We start from the raw sequence: 6,000 nt of genomic DNA, 5'->3' as shown, positions 1-6,000 counted from the left end.
TATATGTACCACATTTTCCTTATCCAGTCTATCATTGATGGGCATTTAGGTTGATTCCATGTCTTTGCTATTGTGAATAGTGCTGCAGTGAACATATAGGTGCATGTGTCTTTATAATAGAACAATTTATATTCCTTTGTGTATATACCCAATAATAGAATTGCTGGGTTGAATGATATTTCTGTTGTTAGCCCTTTGAGGAACTGACACACTGTTTTCTCCAATGGTTGAACTAATTCACACTGCCACCAGCAGTGTATAAATGTTCCTTTTTCTCCACAACCTCACCAGCATCTCTTTTTTTTTTTTTTTTTTTTTTTGACTTTTTAATAATAACCATTCTGACTGTTGTGAGACAGTATCTTATTGTGGTTTTGATTTGCATTTCTCTAATGATCAGTGAAGTTGAGCTTTTTTTCATATGATTATTGGCCACATGCATGTCTTTTGAAAAGTGTCTTCATGGGTTTTGCCCACTCTATAATGGGGTTGCTTGATTTTTTCCTCACAAATATGTTTAAATTCCTTATAGGTGCTGGATATTAGACCCCTGTCAGATGCATAGTTTGCAAAAATTTTCTCCCATTCTGCAGGTTGTCTGTTTACTCTGAGAGTTTCTTGTGCTGTGCAAAAGAAGCTCTTTAGTTTAATTAGATCCCATTGGTCAATGTCTGCTTTTGCTGCAATTGCTTTTGGCATCTTCGTCATGAAAGCTTTGCTCATTTCTATGCCCAGGTTGTCTTCCAGGGTTTTAATACTTTGGGGTTTTACATTTAAGTCTTTAATCTATCTTAGAGTTGATTTTTGTATATGGTGTAAGGAAGGGGTCCAGTTTCAATCTTCTGCATATGCCTAGCCAGTAACCCTAGTAACATTTATTGAACAGGGATCCTTTCCTGATTGCTTTTGTCAGCTTTGTTAAAGGTCAGATACTTGCTGATGTGTGGCTTTATTTCTCAGCTCTCTATTTTGTTCTGTTTGTCTATGTGTCTGTTTTTGTACTGGTACCATGCTGTTTTGGTTACGGATCGCTATAGTATAGTTTGAGGTCAGTTAGTGTGGTACCTTGAGCTTTGTCCTCTTTGCTTAGGATTCAGAGGGCATTATTTTAGAGGACAATATATAATCTCACACATATTGCTAGCATTTTGTGTTTTTGTATACTTTTGTGGAAAAACAAGTAGTAACCAAAATCCTTGGGGAATAAAATTCATTTAGTAGGTTGCTATATAGTCTGAACTCAAAGGTTCTGTACTTTAAAGATGGAACTTGAAATAAGAGCAGCAAAGACTGGGAACACTTCATAACTAGTAAATATATTTGACCTATCTGATAAGAAATGGTGTCTACCAGAGTGAAATGTAACACTGCATAGATATTAATCAAAAAAGACTAGATTATGCTGCAGTAACTATATCTCAAATCTTAGTGGCTCAAAAGACAAAGATGTATCCCTCATTCACACTACATTTTTATTGTACTGCAGGGGGACTCTGTCATCATCCAGGGACCCAGTCTGGTGAAGTCACTCTCTGGAGTATTGCTGATCCAATAGTCATCCCTAAGAAAAAAGAATACTTTGTTCAATTTCCCACAGGTAGTTTGATTCACCTGGAAGTAACACATGTTCCTTCTGCTCAAAACTCCTTCATTAGAATTGGCCACAATTCTAATACCACAAGATATTCAAATAGTAAATGTCTGTCATTGTCTGGAAAGTGGAAAGCTGGATGTATTCTGTGAGAAGCACTGATGACTACCACAGAATGTGGTTGCAGTGGAATATAAGTGATAGAGACTAGGACCAGACCAGAAAAGTGACTGTACTGTAGTTTGCATAAAAATAGAGGGTCACCCGAACTCTAATGAGAAGGAATAACTGCACATTATAAAATACTTCTTAATGGTTCGATATGCAGAGTTTAGTTTATTTTGTAGGTCCTATTCCTTACACATTGTTTCGCTATCTTTACAAAGTCCTAAGTAAATAAATATATGTGTGTGTGTGTATATATATATATTTAGTATATAAATCTGCTTCAGTTTTGTCTAATCTATAAACTATGTTAATTAATCATACTAATTGAGTAATGCTATACATATATCCATACACATATGGCAATATTAAGGAAATCCATCTGAATTCCTGAGCTAACTAATATTCTTTTGGACCAGGAGAGAAGGTTAATAACATCTCCTACCTGACAACATTGAATATCACATTGCTTCTATGTGAACGAGCACCCCTTACTCAGGCAAACATGAAGCATGCCCGTTCCTTCCCTTCTTGGTGTACAAATCATAAAATTAATGTCCAGTATGTTTTAAGCATTGTAGAAATGCATTATGGGAACTTCTTGGACTGAAATCTAGGATCTTATCCCTGACTTAAAGAATTGCACTGTAAGACTGTTCCAGCTAGTTGCCTCCTCAGACTCCCAGTCCCCAATCTCTGGCCTAATGGTGTATGTGCCATTCTCATTATTCATGATGGAAATGGTTTTGATCAGTACGGAAATTTTAATTTATGTAACTCTTAAGACCGTGCCTCATTTGCTTTATTCTGGGAGCACAAGAAAATTTCCCTATTTGTCATTTTCTCCTTTCACAAATACTTCATTTATAACAATATTTGGTTCTTTGTGTGATTATCTGCATGGCTCCAATTTTAGGACTGCTAATAGGTTGTCCCTGGTTCATGGAGTAAGGTTGTTCTTATCTGGCCAACTTCACAAGACTAGTATTTAAAAATGATTTAAAAATATAATTGTCTGTCCCAGTAAAGTCTACAGAGAGAGAGAAATGATAAATATAAAATGATGTAATAATCCCAAGAACAATAACTTTGTGCTAATTTTGCAGACACAAAGAGGGAGTATATTACTGCTCTGTACAGGACAGCATCTTTTACAAACAAGAAGTTTGTGAGTGGCTTGATACATTTTGATTAATGTTAAAGCTAAAGGAAATTAGAGGTATGTCCCATTTTACAATGATGTAACTGAGACCTGGATTGGTTTGATGACTTTCCTAAGGTCTTGTTGTTGATTTTGGCCAAAACCAAGACTAGAATAAAGGCCATTCATCTACTGTTCTTTTGATGACAAATATTATGGCAGCACGAAGTTAACTTCTAGTTATTATTTTTACATACTTTATGAAGGAGTATGTATTTCGATGACATATTGCCATAATTGAAGTCCAGTTGAGTTCTAGTTAGTATTTTTACATAGACTCTCTGAGAGTGCAAAGGACTTTATGAAGGATGTATTAAGGAAGTTGTTTCATTCTCGGTTAAATTCTCATTCCTCATTAGGGTTTAAGAGTCCTCAAGGAGTCTTTGGGTAATCACTCACAGACTGCTTACGATCATGAATGAGGCTAAAGAGATCATTGTGCAAATTCAACAGAATTCGATTATCCATGGTCTAGAGTGACCCTGTCCTGAAAAGAGAGCTGCCCACGGATTTCTTTTTTTTAATTTTAGGCAAGGAAATTTTGTTAGACTCTACAACTTTACTCTTTTCAATTAATTGGAGAGGAAAGTCTAATTCATTGAACAGTATAAAATGTAGATTTTTTAAAGAAATTCAGTTTGGGAGAAGTATTTTAATTTTCAGATGTACCTATTAATTGAAGCTTAGCTAACTAAGCTAAGTAAGCATAAGAGACATTTGTTGAGTCAGTATTTCTCAACAAATAAATCTACTTCAGTTTTGTCTAGTCTATTAACTATGTTAATTAATTATACTAATTGAGTAATGCTAATTTCACAGGAAAGGTTGTTCATCAAGGTAACTTCAGCTTGATTTCTGTCTGAGTAATTATGTATCAGTAAAGGTCAAATATGTAAGATTTCATTGCATCTCAAAACAGTTGTGGGAAAAAGAAAACATTGGTAATAACTGAAATCCTGACCACTATTTATTTAGTATTTACCATGAACTAAGCCCACTTTATGTATTATCTCGTTTGATTCTTATAATAACACTATAAGAAGGGTGCTATTGTTATTTTCATTTTGTAGATAAAGAAACTGGTGCTTAGTACCGTTAAGTAACTTGCCCAAGGTTACACAGCTAGAAAGTAGCAAGGCTGGAACTTCAATCCTATATCTGAATGTCTGTACACATTCATATGCTTTACTGCATTCTCAATGCCCCTTTCCTTCCTCCCTTCCTCCCTTCCTTCTCTTCCTTCCTTCTCTTCCTTCTTTCTGTGATCTTATTTTCCACTTTTTCCATTCTGAGTTGGGGAAAATAAGTCTGGAGCAACATACTTTGTTTCCTAACCTCTCTTTAAACCTCTACCCCGTATTTTCCCTGCTTCTTTCCATTTGGAAAACTTGTGTGTTAGTGAGAGGAGAAACTCATCTTCTCTTTCTTCATGCTCCCAGTTCATCTTAAAATTGATATAAATGGCCCAAATGCTTAACAGACCAACTTTTGATGACAACACAATCAGTGTACTTCGTTCTATGAAGTTTGACTCTGTTAAGCACTTCCAGCAGCAAGAAAATCTTGGTTCTGCTGAAGACACTCTGGAAGAACTATTGGAAGAAGCCATAGCAAATGGAGCAGAAAATACCCCTTGATATAGTCCAGTTTGCTTGTGCTTATAGATAAATACAACTTGAATCAAAATAAAAGTCCAGATAAACCATAGAATCCCACAAGGAAATAAATCATTTGATCACCCGTACAAGTTCAGAAGCATAGCCACTACTGTCAAGCTTACAGTTTTTAAAAAATCTATTCCAAGTGTACGCTGTAAGATCAAATTGCAGGACAGATTTCATGCCATTAAAAATGTGGACAAGGGATGTTCCTAGGTCATAGAAGTCATGATTTGGGGGGCACAAATAAACTTAAATATTGAACTTACTGACCTATACTAACTTGAAATGATCTTACAAGTTATAAATAGTATCGTGTGAGATCTGTCAAAATGGACAAATACCATCCTGAGAGAGGAAGATATATGCCTCAACAAGCCCAGAAGTATCACTGGCTCCTTCCCTGCCTGCTTTTTGAGAAAGTTTGCTTCTGAACACCAAAGTCAATCCAATGATAGACTCTCCTGAAAGTGTAGGCTTGGCCTAATCTTCCTGCCTTTGTCATCACTGTGCCAGTGATAAACAACAGACTTGTCCTTATGAATAAACAACCTACAGCTGAAGGTTACCTTTACCACAAATAAATGACCTGTTTCCTTATGGATTTTATGCTCTGAAAAAAGGAAAAGGAGTCCCCAATTTATTGATTATAGATGTGACCTATCCAATCAGAAAATCAAGCTTTGGTTAGCAGAAGAAAAGACCAAAAACCTCTCATTTCCAAGCACACATCTTCATAGAAAGCAGCTAGAATAGAACCATGCAATCTTGTCCAGCTTTCTGTCCTTGAGTTCTTACTAAACAAAAGGCTATAAAAATTCTAGAAGGTAACATTGGAAACTATAAAAATTCTAGAAGATAACATTGGAAAAACCCTTCTAGACATTGGCTTAGGCAAGGGTTTCATGACCAAGAACCCAAAAGAAAATGCAATAAAAATAAAGATAAATAGTTTGTACTTAAAGAGTTTTTGCATGGAAAAAAAGAACAGTCAGCAGAGTAAAAAGACAACTCACAGAGTAGGAGAAAATCTTCACAATCTATACATCTGACAAAGGACTAATGTCCAGAATCCACAATGAATTCAAATCAGTAAGGAATAAAACAATCTCATCAAAAAGTAGGCTAAGAACATGAATAGACAATTCTCAAAAGAAGATCTACAAATGGCCAACAAATGTATAAAAAAATGCTCAACATCACTAATGATCTGGGAAATGCAAATCAAAACTACAATACAATAACACCTTACTGCCGCAAGAATGGTCATAATCAAAAAATCAAAAAACAGTAGATATTGGCATGGATGCAGTGAACAGGAACACTTCTACACTGCTGGTGGGAATGTAAACTAGTACAACCACTATGGAAAACAGTGTGGAGAA

General features: G+C 35.5%; 1 long non-coding RNA gene across 2 annotated transcripts in view; it reads right to left on the bottom strand.

The window, feature by feature from the left end:
• Nucleotides 1-956: 956 nt before the first annotated feature.
• The window catches only part of LOC116270030, a 101,219-nt gene continuing 96,175 nt past the window's right edge, over nucleotides 957-6,000 (bottom strand). For both annotated transcript variants that reach the window (XR_004177905.1, XR_004177904.1), the window contains exon 3: nucleotides 957-1,561. This is a non-coding gene — a long non-coding RNA (uncharacterized LOC116270030). The remainder of the gene's footprint in view (nucleotides 1,562-6,000) is intronic.

Source organism: Papio anubis, chromosome 13 (assembly GCF_008728515.1).
Source record: "Papio anubis isolate 15944 chromosome 13, Panubis1.0, whole genome shotgun sequence".
NCBI classification, from domain to species: Eukaryota; Metazoa; Chordata; class Mammalia; order Primates; family Cercopithecidae; genus Papio; species Papio anubis.
This window is presented reverse-complemented; position numbering and strand designations above follow the sequence as displayed.